Below are 17,250 nucleotides of genomic sequence, written 5' to 3' on the forward strand. Positions count from 1 at the left end.
AGGTGGGTGAGCATGAGCCCAGTGAGGAGGGTTGCTTTGGAATGACGCGTAGTCATAGGAATTTTTTGCGTGACGAACACGCATGATATTAAAATATTATCAGGCCATGTGCGCCCACAATACGGCCATCTTACTAAATTGTATTTTATTCGGTCGGTTGATCGATAATTAACTGCATCACGTTTAAAGTTTTACTATCATACTATAGAAAGGCTTATTCTAATAAAATTTGTTTTCGTAAAATTAATTACACATTCACTTTACGTTAACTTTGGTTAAATGTATGAACTAAGCAGCCTCTGTCTAAATAGCATTAATCGTTAGTTTGACGATTATAAATACCTCGAACGACAAGCCATCTAAACACTATAAAACAAAAAGAGACATAGAACGAATGCTGAAACGTGCTGACAGCAATTCTTTAAGTAAGGTCGATTCAAAATTAATTCCGTTGATTGTAAATCGCAAAAACGGAATCGGAATTGCAAATTTTGTACCGACGTCCGTATTCAGGATGGATGTGGAGCTTCATTATCGTCCGATACTCGATTAACCTGTGATAATCGACGAGCGATTTTTAACGTAACACTGGATGTTTAATTTCGCCTCCGTCAAGCGAAATCAATTTAATTATAGAGTACAATTCGATTTTGTATTGCGAGTGATGAAATCTATATATTAATACGTGAAGCAAAAACTTTGTATCCCTTTTTACGAAAATTTCGCGGACGGAGAAGTCGTCGACGGTGAAGTCGTCGTGGCCTAAAGGATAAGACGTCCGGTGCATTCGTATGTAGCGATGCACCGGTGTTCGAATCCCGCAGGCGGGTACCAATTTTTCGAATGAAATACGTACTTAACAAATGTTCACGATTGACTTCCACGGTGAAGGAATAACATCGTGTAATAAAAGTCAAACCCGCAAAATTATAATTTGCGTAATCACTGGTGGTAGGACCTATTGTGAGTCCGCACGGGTAGGTACCACCGCCCTGCCTATTTCTGCCGTGAAGCAGTAATGCGTTTCGGTTTGAAGGGTGGGTAGCCGTTGTAACTATACTGAGACCTTAGAACTTATATCTCAAGGTGGGTGGCGCATTTACGTTGTAGATGTCTATGGGCTCCAGTAACCACTTAACACCAGGTGGGCTGTGAGCTCGTCCACCCATCTAAGCAATAAAAAAAAAAAAAACGGAGGAGTATGAAATTTTCCACACTTATAGAGAATATAGAGAAGAAGTGCACAATGCTAATATTTTTTTAAAATAATGCATAAAAGATACATTAAATCAATAAAGAAAACATTACACACACTACATACCATGTATTTGACGCAACACGCATGCATACTATTTATTTATTGTCAAACTTTTGTTCTTGACGTCTGTGGTTACTGAACTATGAAACCTATAGGTCTATGACTGCGGTCAAATTGAGAATAGATTAAATATTGTTTGTCTTTCTTAATATTTTTTTATAGTGTAGTCTTGGCGAAATTTGTGATTTATGAAATAGTCTTTGAAAATAGAATCATAATAGTGTACAAGCTTACAATTTCAATTAATTATAGTTGAATTTCGACTACTGCGGGACCACTAGTAGGTATTTTTAAAACAACGAGTGGAATGTAATAATTGCATTGCAAACCTGTATACTTTGAACTTTCCAATCGATTTGCATATAGCAGAAATGTTAAAATGTTTCGTTGTTTCTTTGGGTTTGAAACTTGAGATTAACGCGAAGTTGCTAAAATGACGAAGATACTTTTTTAAATTTAGTATGCGATTAAAATGTTTTGCATAATTTAGCATTTAAAATCTATCTGGAATTATCGGCTGTGTTTTGGCTATATGGCGACTTAGGGATGTGCCCGCAAATTCGTAAGGCCTTATTGTAAGCCTTAATTGCGTTACGTCCATTATAAATATTAGCTTATCACATATTTTTTTTGCTTAGATGGATGGACGAGCCATCACACCCCACCTGATATTAAGTGGTTACTGGAGCCCATACACATCTACAACGTAAATGCGCTACCCACCTTGAGATATCAGTTCTAAGGTCTCAGTATAGTTACAACGGCTGCCCCACCCTTCAAACCGAAACACATTACTGCTTCACGGCAGAAACAGGCGGGGTGGTGGTACCTACCCGTGCGGACTCACAAGAGGTCCTACCACCAGTAGACCACCTGTCCTGATGAAGCTCGAAAGACCTTCAAATTACCAATTATCTTTCCATCTTAAGAAAAACCTAAAGTAATATAGAGATTTGTGCCTAAAATTGTCTGATTTGTTCCTTCACGTTAAGAAACAAGAAATAATCAATCGAAGATTCCAGAATAAGACGCCTTACAATGAACGTTCAGTTATTGTATAAAGATCGCTCTGTAACCCGTCTCCCGGAGCTTACATCGCCAGCGCATCTTTATTCATCGCTTTGTTAGTTTGACGAATTAGTTTACGGATTGCTTTTGTTTTGTCTTTGAATTTGTTAGTATTTCATTTGTGGTGTATTTTTAATTTATTGATTGAACTGTGTGATAGCGCTTCTATTTTAAATTGAATATTATTATTCTATACACTGTTAAATGTTTTGTTGCTCATGTGTGAATAATTTATTATTGTTTGCTTTGATACAGGTTACGTTTTTACGATTTATCTATATATTTATTAAAATCCTAACAGTCAGACAACATTTCGAATTGAATCATAAAAATTATTTCCAAAAATATTACACAAATGATAGATTTCGCTAGATGGAAACAAAACTGGCGCGATGGTGACTATGATCCAAGACACGTTGTTAGGGTTTTTGAATCAAAAATCCCTTCATGAAACGTGCCTTATCAAAAACATATAGCACATAACCTTAACTCGATTAGATAGAAAGAGCTTCTTAAATTGTTGGTCGAAGCTTTTGCTGTCAAATTGGGTAACGCAATAATTCGGCATCATAGTGGCCGAACCAACATGCCGAGCTAAGTCATAATTGTCTATGCGACTACAATTTCTTATCATTGTAAATAATTATTAACAAATAAAATTGTATTGTAAAAAAACAAAAGCAACTCGGTGCATAACTTTGGGCATCATTCAAATAGTGACCCCGTTGGAAGCGAAAGAATTGCTTGTCAAAATTCCGAAAAAAAAAAAAACCTACCGAGCTTCGTCAGCAATCAGCACTCTGACAAGTGGACAAGATGGCTGGAAGACCATCTGAATTGCAAATACGGACATCCACAAAGAAAACAAGATAATTAATTCGGAAACACCACTCAGGGGGATTTTGCACAAGTGCTATAGACGTGAAATTTCTTCGGGTTTTGTTGCAAACGTTAATACTTATTATAGGTTTTTTTTTGGCCGATAATATACATCACCTGTCATTTTACTGATATACTTATTTATTTTCAAAAAAAATTTGAGGTTCGTTGCTCTAAATAAGCAGACGAACTCTGGACCAATCTGACTGTAAGCGTGGTTTTTAGAGTCCATAGATATAACAACACAATAAGTATCTTAAGATATGATTTCGAATTATCAATTTAATTTTAGGGTCAAAAGTATTGATTTCGCACGCATGACTTCATCATCCAGACCTCATAGAACTGACATCAGAACGAATATCACCATACCAGGGACTACATATAAAACTTTGAAACTCAAGGCTTCAGCGACAAACTAATGATTTCAATTCGGAATACTGTTCAAATCGCTGAAGTTACATTCTTAAATAAACCAAACTCAACTGAGCACTCCAAATTCAACTGTGTTTTTAATGGATTACAAAGCAGAAATGGGAATCACCCAATACTTATTTTTTTATTGCATTAAAAGTTTAGGTGCTTAGTGGTTACAAGGCCCATAGTGTCTATGTGAAACGACACCAATGCCTGTCTGTCTCAATGGTGTTGCAAGCCAATTGTCGAACAAGCCGATTGTCGAACACTTCATACAGCAGTTACTGTGGATTGTGGTGAGTAAAATTTATTTTAAATGCCCATGATTATTGCTAGAATTAAGGTAATTATATTATAACGCGGAGGTGTGATCCCTGTGCTTCTAGCCCATAGCAAAGTAGTAAAACTCGAAATTCACAGGCAAACCGTGTATCATTGATAACACAATTCGTTTAAAAGTAAAAAGAATGTACAACCGAGTACAGAATCGAGTATTGGGTCCGGAGTGGCACGACATGTATAAATGCATTCTCGACGCTTTGAAAACGAATGTTCGGTTAATGTGGAAGCTCATGCAGCTTTCTTTTATAATTTATTTTATTTTTATTTTTTTCTTAGGTGGGTGGACGAGCTCACAGCCCACCTGGTGCTGGTGTTAAGTGGTTACTGGAGCTCATAGACATCTACAACGTAAATGCGCCACCCACGTTGAGATATAAGTTGTAGGGTCTCAGTATAGTTACAAACAGCAGCCCCACCCTTCAAACCGAAACGAATTACTGATTCACGGCAGAAATAGGCGGGGTGGTGGTACCTACCCGTGCAGACTAACAAAAGGTTCTACCACCAGTAAATACGCAAATGATAATTTTGCGGAATTTATTTTTATTATACGATGTTATTCCTTCACCGTGGATGTCAATCGTGAACATTTGTTAGGTACGTATTTCATTAGAAAAATTGGTATCCGCCTGCGGGATTAGAACACTTACTTGCTGCAATAGATATTCAGTTTATTCCTGCCATACAAGAAAAGTTCCCGTCAGAAATGTAAGATTTCCGTTTTCCCAATACAACTGAAAATTCGATATTGATTCCGAAAGTGGTCCGTTCTATTTGTCTACAATAAAAACAAAATTTCATTTGAAAATAAAATCTAATATAAATTGAATAAGCTCCATATTTACTTGGACCGTGACTCGTTCTCTTAGCTGTATCTAACGCCTGCAACATACAAAGTATCGAGTCTCTTTTGAATGCAGTCTTTCCACACCCAATCTTACTACTTTATTTTTCAAACGAAAATCTAACTTATTGCTGTTGAATATAGAATCGATATTACATTATTGCTAGTAGTTTATTGGGAGGCTTTTCGTAAACATTGAATTCTAATACTTAAATGAATAGTTGAATAGTAATGCTCTTAATGACGGTTTTGCGGCAAATATTTTGTTCTTAGGAGATTGGGACTGCGAATCAGATACTCGTTCGAAATGATATTGAAAAAATCTGTTTGAATTGCCTCGTTTTTCTAGTCAAGCGGATAGTACTTCTGTACTATAAGATAAGCTATGCCGAAATAGTGACTCTGATTACAAAACCTATAGGAATTTGCGGTCAGCACCAGTATTTGGCATTCGAAATTTGAGACGTGTAGGTTGACTTCCTCTTCCCCTCTACGTCGACCGAAGAAGACATGGATGGAGTATGTGAATGACGATATAATTCAAATACGAAAGGGCAGTAACAAAATGACATCCAACTTAGCGGATTGAAACGCTCAATCCAATTCGGTAGCACATTTATATCCAGCGAGCGCTTCCGCATTTTGCGAAGATGACGTCTACAATTACATTTTCGTAACTTCTGAATCCGACTGATGGGCCCCTATTAAAACTTCACTCGAACTTCATCCGCAATAAGTCGCATGTATAGAAAAAAAAAAACTCCAGAGCAAATGTAAAAGTTCGATATGAGGCCAATGGCTTTTCCTTTGCGTTATCATGTTTTTAATCAATTATGTAAAGTCCATTTATAGAAGTTGTATAATGTACAGTTGTATGAAAGCTCTTTATTCGCGGGGTGTACATACAGTTAGTAAACATGCCGCTAATATAGAAATTGTGAATATGGAAAAGCGCGTTTGCAAAAAGTGTAAGTGCGAATGAAGGAAGCGCGAATAAGGAGCTTTTACTGTATAATGTAGATGACGATATTTTTTTTATTTGACATCGAGCTTCGAATATGGTCAAAGAACACGAAACAAAGTGTAAATTAGTATAAATTTTTGTGCGTTCGTTAATTAGTCCATTAAACTTCTTCGGACCTTATAAATATATAAACCTTATAAACCAAAACATTCCTGACTAATGGGTAAAACGCCTGCTGTATTCATTTTGAGTGATGCTACTATGACAGTGTTCAAATCTTTCGGAAGGTACAATTTTTTTTTAACAGTTATTTGTCCAAAATGTATTCAAGATGAGCTTTCACTATTAATGAATACAACTTTTTAAATCGTGTACGTACATTTAGTATTTTGAGCTTAACCGGGTAGATATTAACATCCTGACTATTTCTACTATACCAATATTGCTTCAGTAGCTGATTGCGGGATCCTAAAATGAAATGACGGGATAATTTCCAGTTAATCCTTAGAACACCACTCTCTTGGACAGCATAGAGAAGCGTTTCACCTCTTATGACTTAACGAACCAACCTCAAAATAGTTTGAAGAATAAAATATGTCATGAGAAAGATAGTAAATCCAAGCACAATATAGCGTAGCTTGTTATTTTTTAGAATTAGAAGACAAAAAGGGTTGTTATCCATAAAGTACTAATACATCTTTAAAAATCATTTTAGATCTTATAAAATAACGTCGAAGAATAAAAAAGCCCAGCCATTTCTTATTTCGACAAGAATATAAAAGAAAAATCAATTATCTCTGAATAAACACGTCGCTGAGTAAATTTTCTACACAAAAACATGTCACTTGAAGAAATAGCAGAGGATTTTATAAAAAAAAAATCGTACGTAAGAAAACACAAAATAAATCACAATTCGTTACAGTATCTAAGTAAATCTTTCAGTTACGTTTCAAAAAGACACAATCTCATTGCCTTTTTGTTAAATCAAGGATTATGTAAAAATAGGAGATGGTGAATACTTTCCAGGGACGTTTTGAGCAAACTAATATAACATGCTGTGTTAAGACATGAATGTGTGTAATGAAGGTGTAAGGTTAAATTATTAGTGAAGATGAAAATTAAATGTTATATCAAATTGTTTTTTTTTTATTGCTTAGATGGATGGACGAGCTCACAGCCCACCTGGTGTTAAGTGGTTACTGGAGCCCATAGGCATCTACAACGTAAATGCGCCACCCACCTCGAGATACAAGTTCTAAGGTCTCAAGTATAGTTACAACGGCTACCCGACCCTTCGAACCGAAACGCATTACTGCTTCACGGCGGAAATAAGCGGAGTGGTGGTACCTACCCGTGCGGACTCCGAAGAGATCCTACCACCAGTGATTACGCAAATTATAATTTTGCGGGTTTGATTTTTATTAAACGATGTTATTCCTTCACATAGACATTACATAGTAACATTATAAATGTTTATAAATTTTTACCGTAGCTATCCTAGTTCATATCTTTCATAGGAAATGACCTGCTTAGTATCTAAGCATAGCACCCAAGTTGGATGCGTCTTAATGGACCTAGGTTGGTAGAGAAGATAGCAGATTCTTTCGCGTTTAGACCGAATGGTAAACAGTCGACGTCGCCCAAAACACGTCATTACAGATCCTCCCGATCCATTAACGGTGCTTTTAGGTACCACAAGCACCGGTCACCGTGCTCGTCGAACCGGTCGCTTGCGACAAAGGGCTCTTGTTAGGGCCAGTGTTAGCATCACTCCGGTTTGAGCCCCGTGAGCTCACCTACATGTTTGGGCGAAGCTGAAATAGCCTCTCAAGCCTATCAGAATAGGTAGGGAAAAAAAAAGAAAAATAAAGAAATCGCTTCTGACGTGGCATAAGTGTAACATTCAGAAATTATATTCTTCAAAAGTAGAGAGAAACATACACCCGGTGCGTTTACAGAAATCATTATTGTCAGGTACCATCCGATTCTTGAAAGAATTCCTGTCTCCGAGGCTTTAAACACCATGTATGAGTTCATAGCGGTTCGCATACCATTGCTAAGGTTGTGTCAGTGATAGGTATGTTACAGTTTAGGTACGTTAGGTCTTTTATTGCAATATTAAAATATACCTCATTAGCACACGCGCCAAAGTCTAAAAAAATAGCGCAAATCCAATCCAAATTTTTAATCACTTCAAGGAACCGACGCAAATCACCCAGGCTTCGCTTTTCATTCAAGATTTTTGTGTACGCAGCTTACGAAATCGGATGAATGTTAAAAGCCCGCTTGTATTGAACTTTCGCTCTCAGTTCATGATTGAATGAATAGTTGATTAGTGATCGCCGGAGCCCGGAGGATACAAATTTATTCAATTCGGCAGTCATTTGAAGAGGTCCAGTGTAAAATTAAGAAGTCTTTATACGTTTTGTTTTTGTGATTCGTTTTGGTTTTTTCAAAAACTGTAGTAGCTGTTGTACCTATTAAGGGTTATTTTTTAAAACACATTTATAAGTAATAGTGGTAACGCAGTAGTTGAAATTCGAGTATAACTAATTGTAATTGTGAGTTTGTACACTATTATGATTCTATTTTCAAAGACTATTATACTACTGTAATCACAAATTTCGCCAAGACTACACTATAGAAAAATATTAATAAAGACTTTAATCTATTCTCAATTTGACCACAGACGTGAAGAACAAAAGTTTGACAATAAATAAACAGTATGCATGCGTGTGTGCGTCAATTTATGTACACATGGTAGTGTGTGTAATGTTTTTTTATTGATTTAATGTATTTTTAGGCATAATTTAAAAAAATATTAACATTCTGCACTCCTTCTCTATATTCTCTATAAGTGTGGGAAATTTGATACTCCTCCGTCCGCGCAATTTTCGTAAAAAGGGATACAAAGTTTTTCCTTCACGTATTATTTTTTATTGCTTAGATGGGTGGATGAGCTCACAGCCCACCTGATGTTAAGTAGTTACTGGAGCCCATAGACATCTACAACGTAAATGCGCCACCCACCTTGAGATATAAGTTCTAAGGTCTCAGTGTAGTTACAACGGCTGCCCCACCCTTCAAACCGAAACGCATTACTGCTTCACGGCAGAAATAGACAAGGCGGTGGTACCTACCTGTCCGGACTCAAAAGAGGTCCTACCACCAATAACTGCGCAAATTATAATTTTGCGGGTTTTATTTTTATTACACGATGTTATTCCTTCACCGTGGAAGTCAATCGTGCATATTTGTTAAGTACGTATTTCATTAGAAAAATTGGTACCCGCCTGCGGGATTCGAACATCGGTGCATCGCTATATACGAATGCGCCGGACGTCTTATCCTTTAGGCCACGACGACTTCAAAATATAGATTAGATATCAGTATTAATACATAGATTAGTGTTCTCAGCTTATCTCAAAAGAAGCGAATTAGATGGTCCATGTGAAAGAGGATATTGAAGAATTAGAGAATGGGTATGAGTGGAAAAGAGGACATTATGCACTGACCCAAATATAGTAGTATGATGAGAACAAGAAAAAGAAGTGTAGTCAGCTTAGTGCTCACTTATACAGGTCATGATATGTTCTTCAACAAAAGAAGGTTCGAGACAAGTTACTGTTGGAGAATTGTTCCTAGTTATTTCCGCCTCACATCTGAAAATGAAAACATATTGGGCGCTATTATCCAGCGTGGGCCTTACTTTTAAAATATTGTCTAAGACTTATTTATTGTGATCGTTTAGCTGCAGGAAAGAGTCTTAGGCGCTGATACAATGGATTTCGATCTCTGTATATGCCACACTTAAGCCAATTGAGCCATAGAATCGATTTTGCCTCATAATGTATTAAACAATACTCATATTTCAAATTTAATAGTTTCAGTAGTTAAATACCAGAAGGACTGAATGCTAAATTCAAGAAAGGAAGAAAAACGAAATCTCCCACAAACACCACTAAAATCTCCATACAGAGTCACTTGTGGCACCTTAAGTGAATTGGCCATATCATTAACATTGTTTCCAAGACTGAGAGGTAAACACTCATATAAATGACTAGCCACTAAAAGCTGCTAATGTACCTAAGTGACCCTTATTCATCAGGATTGGCCGAGGAATTAGTTAATGAGCTCTTTGCCTAGATACTGCGTTGCTTTAGATCGGGTGTCATTTCTGTTTGGCATGATATTTGATCCTTAATAGATTTAGTTACTCCTTATTTTACTAATTTTTAAACTCTTAACTGTACCCATATCACTATTAGTATTTGTATACAAAAATTGTCAAGTATTCAACCACACAATTGGCATATAACTTCAGAGCGATGACGGTGTTGTAAATACACTGTTTGGCCCCAAAACACAGCTGGTTTGAAAATTGACCGGCTTGGATTCGGTTTGTGCCTTTTTTGCGTTGCTGAATTATCTCAGGGTCTACCTAGCGTTAATTGGCTACCAGATCCTGTAGATATTGGAACGTGAATGCCACAATTCGTCTCGAGACGAAGATTGCTTTTCATCTCAACCGCGATGCAAGTGGTAGGGGGTGTATTTGTTCTTTTTTTACGATTGAAGAATTACTGGTGGCTCTGAGGCCTTTCCAATTTCGCCAGGGTAGGTGGGCGAGCAAAGGCTCAGCCAGGAGGGGTGGGATTTGCTAACAGCTTCCCGAGTGCCTCCGAAGGTGACCTAAAACCCAAGAGCAGCTGCTTCAGGGGTGTATTATGAGGTCACACACGCACGTTTCCTCTGCGATGTATACAGGGTGCAGCACAGTTTTACACTTCGACTTCGTATATATGGTATAAATGGATGACTGGATTAATGTCGTGATTATTTCGACAGGTTCCGGCGAGCGCTTCGTTTATCAATTAATAAAGAGGTCAATCTCTATATATAAAAATTAATTGCTGTTCGTTAGTCTCGCTAAAACTCGAGAACGGCTGGACCGATTTGGCTAATTCTGGTCTTGAATTATTCGTGGAAGTCTAGGGAAGGTTTAAAAGGTGCGAAAATATAAAAAGCTCGGAATTATATAAAATTTAATTTATATAAATTTTGTCTTTCCTTTGATGTGTCCCTTTGATGTGTCTTTTATTTATCGATTGAGGCATTACGAAGTCTGCCGGGTCGGCTAGTAAAAAATAAAAAATCACACGCTAATGAGTTAAATTATAATCTAGTAAACATGTTAAAAAAAGTAATATAATTTTGATATTATCGGTCTTTGATCCGTGAAGAAATTTTCAAGGTAATCAAAAGCTTTGAGGGTTGTTCAAATTAAATTGAAAGATCTCATTACTTAGATAGCGTATACATACAGTTCAAGCTAACAAAATCGTGATAAATATATTTAACTTTTTTAGCCATCTAGCAGAATAAAGAGATTAAGGCGATAGGCTTTTTTTTGTGAAGGAATGATTACTGGTGGTCTGGAGGCCTTTCCAATTTCACCAGGTCAGGTGGGCGAGCACGAGCTCAATCAGGAGGAATGAGATTTACTAACGGCTGCCCGAGCGTCCTTGGAGGAGACCTAACAACTCAAGGACAGCTGCTTCACGAATAAATCTACTACCGGATTGGAATCGCGGCCCGCTGAGAAGATACGGCAAGAAAATCAGCGGGAGGTGATAGGTCTAAAGGTGTGTAAACAAAGTGAGCGAAATATCAAACTTGATTTCAATCGGGATCATAATCAAACTTTTTAATTACGTTCCAAAAATCTTGATCGTATCCAAAACGCGCCAAGAGAACTTTTAAAGCTCCACAGTAATGTACAAGTTAACTTTTTTATTTTAAAAGCTCGCGCGTGGCCGGCAACTGCTCCGGAATCGACCATTAGCATCACATATTTTTAGGAGTTTTTTTTTAATGTTTTTATGACACGCGCAAGGCCCAACTGAGAAACTGTGAGCTGTTCACCGAACAAACGCAAAAGTATTAAATCGACTAGTGTGCTTAGTGCGAGTTTTTTAACGTTCTCGATAGCGTAAAAGTTAACCCAATTTTGTATGCAATTGGAACAGCGCCCCTAGCGGCAAACGTACGCAAACGATCCCATTCCATACAAATATGAGTTAACTTTTACGCTATCGAGAACGTTCAAAAACTCGCGCTAAGCACACAGGAATCAAACCCGGCTACTGTGACGTAATACTGCCAACCAGACGATTTTCGATCGATCAGTTTGGACTGTCAAATTTGAAAATTTATTAAGCAAGTTGTCGCCAAACTCTGTCCTTATTATGAATATTTTATTATTGCAACAAAGTTATCCACAATCTCTTTTACAACTAACATCTATAATTATAATCTATATATTAGTACGTGAAGCAAAAACTTTGTACCCCTTTTTACGAAAATTGCGCGGACGGAGGAGTATGAAATTTCCCACACTTATAGATAATATAGAGAAGAAGTGCATTTTTTTTTTAAATCATGCAAACATACAATCAATCCATAAAAAACATTACACACACTATCATGTATTTGACACACATACGCATGTATACTGTTTGTTTATTGTCAAACTTTTCTTATTGCTTAAAGTCTGTGGTCAAATTGAGAATAGATTAAATATTGTTTGTCTTTAATAATATTTGCCTAAAGTGTGGTCTTGGCGAAATCTGTGATTATATAATTTGACAATAGAATCATAATAATGTTCAAACTTATAATTTCAATTAATTATAGTCGCATTTCGACTACTGCGGGACCACTAGTTGTAATTAATATGCACTAAAGAACGATTGATTGATTGAGAAACACGCATGAGATTTTTGGGTCACGAGGAATGTTTCATCCCTATTATTACGGAAACATCAAAAACTAATGTTGCACCCCTAATTCTTCAGTCTTACGTTAACCGCGGTGGGGGTAGAACGTGCCGCCTGTTTTCAAAGCTGAAGTGAGTTCGTTGACGACATTTAGTTGTTTTTTTTTTAAATGTGTGTTGTGATAAAACGAAGACTATGGGAATGATTATCTGAAAGGTAAGATTTTTGTTATCAGCATTTTGAGTTATTTTTTTGGATTTGTCAGTGAATTTTTTGAATGTGTTTCTTGTATTATGTTTGTGGTCATCATGTGATCAATATTTTTCGAAACATGAACATCTATTTTTATATGTGATGAATTAAAAAAACCATTCATTACTATTTTTTGTTTAGAGAATAAATTGGCTCAGGGATACAATAAAATAACTGTTGATAACATTGAACCATATTTAGGTGTAATTGTATAATAGTATAATATAATTATCTTAAAAATTGACAATATTTTTACGTACAAATATTAATAATTATTAACATTTTAAATAAATGTTTTAACCGTGATTGTATGGAAAATAAGTTTGTTATAATAAATTACAGGATCGATGTAAACGACAGTAAACTTAAAACTAAGGCTACGGACGATTAGGTTCGTCTTTATTTACCACGAAAACTGTTTTTTATTGAACACATAAAACGTAAGAAATTGCAAAACAATTTTTTTTCAAGGAAAAGCGACGTCAGAGCTTTAAAGTTATTCTTTTAAAAAAACTCTTTAATAATGGTTTAATAATTTTAATGACCATTTATATTTTTAAGACGATTACGATATACACTTGGAAACCGTTGACCATGGACAGGGGAAATCTGAATTTTTTTATTGGGCGTTAGTTTTAGGTGGGCGAACGAGATCACGGCTCACTTGGTATTAAGTGGTTACCAGGGCCCATAGCCATCTACAAAGTAAATGCCGCCACTTAACTTGAGATATGAGTTCTAAGGTTTCAGTATAGTTACAACAGCTGCCCTACCCAGACCGAAACGCATTACTGCTTCATGGCAGAAATAGGCACAGCGGTGGTGGTACCTACCTCCGGTACTCACAATACGTCCTACCACCAGTAATTACGCAAATTATAATTTTGCGGGTTTGATTTTTATAACACGATGGACTCTTCACCGTGGAAGTTAATCGTGAACATTTGTTAAGTACGTATTTCATTAGAAAAATTGTTACTTGCCTGTGAGATTCGAACACCGTTGCATCGCTAGATACGAATGCAGCGGACGTCTTATCCTTTAGGCCACGATGACTATTATTATCTAATATCATCGATAGACCAATATCCGGGTAAATATCAGACGTTACCCAGGTCTCCTTAAGCCACTTAAAATTCGTCTCCGTCACCAAGCTTTGGTAGTGCTATCCCCATATGTTTTAGCATCACGGCTCCAATATTATTACGTCAACGAACCCTGGACTTAAGCTATAAAAAAACCCATTAAAACTGATTTTAAAACTACTTCTCCAAGATCGCAAGATCATATAAAGTTTTTATTCCCGAATCATTATTAGCACTAAATATTGATTATCCATACAAAAAGCGAAGATACAATTCATAAAAACAATAAATGTGGTTCAGCATCCAGTGTCAATTAAATCGCAGAGTATAATTTGTAGAATACCATATAGTTTTTCTTCGGTATTCCAGTACATATTTCCTTCGGTATTGACGTGTCATAGACATAATTAACAATAACTTTTACGATTTAATTACACTTATTTATGGCTTTTGTAGCCAGATAATCTCACGGTCCATCTGATGCGTGAGCGGTTACTGTCGTTCTTTAGCAATGCCTGGAGGACAGTCATGTCGATGCCAACAGAATACTTATACAAAATATTAATAGTATTCAAAATATTACAATTAATATTTTTTTTTCATTGCCCTTATAAGCAGACGTACATCCGGCCCAGCCCAGCCCAGCCCAGCGTGTGTTACTGTAGTGTCTCTTCTTCCTCATCGTCCTTCTATATCTATATCTATATTTTATTTGGAATCAATGATTATAATTTTGTTATATTAATTTATCACGAAGGGGCAACGCATTTTTTTTTTATAACAACTAAGAGGCAAACGAGCAAGACGGGTCACCTGATGGTAAGTGATTCACCGCCGCCCACGGTCACCAGCGTTTACGCCAGTGCGTTGCCTACCCTTCAGGTAAGAATATGCTCTTTTCTTGAATAACCCAATGTCGCAGTTGTTGGGGAAGACCGCTGATGGCAACGAATTCCAGAGATTTACAGATATTTCATACTTCCTTAAATAACTTATTTATTTCTGTAATAGAAACACACCCCGTATTGTGCGAGATAAAAAAAAAATGTTTTTCTCTTTGCGAGGAAAATCTAATAAACGATAAAGGCTGGAAGTCGTAGGAATAGTCATAGAATATATATACCTAATGAGTTTTATTGAGTTTCAATGCCGGATGAAATAAACTGACATGGTTTTCCCAGATTCTTTCTTAGCTTTCAATTTACGTCTTCGTATATTTTTAATGATCGTTTTCTCTCTCTTTCGTATGTTATTTTTACAAGGAAGCAATCATTCGCTAATAATCAAAACCAATAAATATTAAAGGAAGTTTCATATTAAATCATATTAATTTCTTTAAATTTTAACGTTATTATCCAACCTAACTAGGGGTCCCGCAGTAGTCGAAATTCGACTATAATTAATTGGAATTGTAAGTTTGTACACTATTATGATTGTATTTTATACTTCTATAATCAAAAGTTTCGCCAAGACTACACTTTAAAAATATTAACAAAGATAAACAATAATCTCAATTTGACAACAGACGTCAAGAACAAAAGCTTGACAATAAATAGTATGCATGCGTGTGTGCGTCAAATAAATGGTATGTAGTGTGTGTAATGTTTTCTTTATTGATTTAATGTATCTTTTATGCATTATTAAAAAAAAAATATTATTGTGCATTTCTTCTCTATACTCTCTATAAGTGTGGAAAATTTCATACCCCTCCGTCCACGCAATTTTCGTAAAAAGGGATACAAAGTTTTTGCTTCACATATTAATATATAGATCGGTAGGCAGCGGCTTGGCTCTCCCCCTGGCATTGCTGAAGTCCATGGGCGACGGTAACCACTCACTATCAGATGGGCCGTATGCCCGTCTGCCTACAAAGGCAATAAAAAAAAAAACTCGTAGTACCATTTTAAGAAACGAATTTACTCCATCTTCGATGTTTAGTGAACTGTTTCACTGACATAATAATAGAATAGAAACTCAGAGACTACGTGCCACTGAAACTAATGGCGTTAATTCTTGTTTTAATTTAACTAGCATAAGCTGATTGTGAATAAGTGCCTGCGTCAGATTTTGAAAATCTTTTGGCCTGAGAAGATCACGAACAAAGAGCTGTGGAGGATCACTAAGCAGACACCAGTGGAGAAGGAGATCCTTACGCGGAAGTGGCATTGGATTGGTCACACTCTGAGAAAGCCCGATACACACTTATCAAAGAGAGCACTGACCTGGAAAGTGTCTGGTAAAAGGAAGAGAGGCCGCCCCAGAACAACTTGGCGTCGCTCGGTGGAGCAGGAGCTAAGGGTCTTGGGCATGACGTGGGAGGAGCTAGAACAGACTGCCCAAGACCGATACAAATGGAAAAATTTGATTCGAGCCCTACACCCCAGCAGAGGGTAATAGGAAAGCATGACGATGATGATGAAGCTGTTTTAAAAAAAAGTTAAATAAATTAAGTTCAAAGAAGTGAAACGGTTTATATATTTTTACTAACGATCACGCTACGTTAACTGATCCCGTGCTAAGTTCGTAAAGAACTTGTGTTACAGGGTACCAGATAACGGAAATGAATGTAAGATTTTTGTTATACACATACATATATTTAATATACATCCATAACCCTGGAAAAGACATTTTATATTTATCATACAAATATCTTCCCTTGGCGGGATTAGAACCCGCGACCCCCTTGTGTAGTGACCATGTCACTTACCACTACACCAGACACCTTGACGGCTTGTAATGCAATTCTATATTAAATCATGTAAGATAGTTATAGCGTTATATTGGCGTAACTATATCGCAGCGGTATTAACAACTGATAGAGGAAGTCTGAAAGTGACACCTGTGACAGAGAAGTTGAGAAGTGCGCATTTGGGATTGTATGGACATGTGATGAGACGAAATGACAATGAGGTTGGTAAAAGAGTGTTAACTATGAATGTGGAAGGATATAGAGGTGAGGTAGACCTAAAAAGAAATGGATGGATTGCGTGAAAGACGATAGGGGTAAGACGGGAGTGAGCGAAGAAACGGTATATGATGGAATAGTATGGAATGAGAAAACATGTTACGACCCCAGATGACTGGGAAAAGGGCAGGAGAATAATGATAGTCACTGGATGTCGTAAGCTTTAAAATGTAAGCATAATTCTCATAATTCAGTCTTCACCATAATATACAAAGGTTGGGTTCGTTGTCTGAGTCAGACCATAAATGATTTATTTATTCGAATGAAGTCTTTTAGACTTTTTCCATTATGCATTGCACCATCATTATTCTAAGTATATAGATTTGATTTCACTTCA

General features: G+C 36.6%; 1 protein-coding gene across 1 annotated transcript in view; it reads left to right on the forward strand.

Moving 5' to 3' along the window:
* Positions 1–12,695: 12,695 nt before the first annotated feature.
* LOC105841549 (connectin) overlaps positions 12,696–17,250 on the forward strand; it is a 277,288-nt gene continuing 272,733 nt past the window's right edge. Inside the window, exon 1 of the mRNA XM_012689870.4 lies at positions 12,696–12,827. The gene's annotated coding sequence lies outside the window, so the exon portion shown is untranslated. The remainder of the gene's footprint in view (positions 12,828–17,250) is intronic.

Source organism: Bombyx mori, chromosome 18, assembly GCF_030269925.1.
Source record: "Bombyx mori chromosome 18, ASM3026992v2".
Lineage (NCBI taxonomy): Eukaryota > Metazoa > Arthropoda > Insecta > Lepidoptera > Bombycidae > Bombyx > Bombyx mori.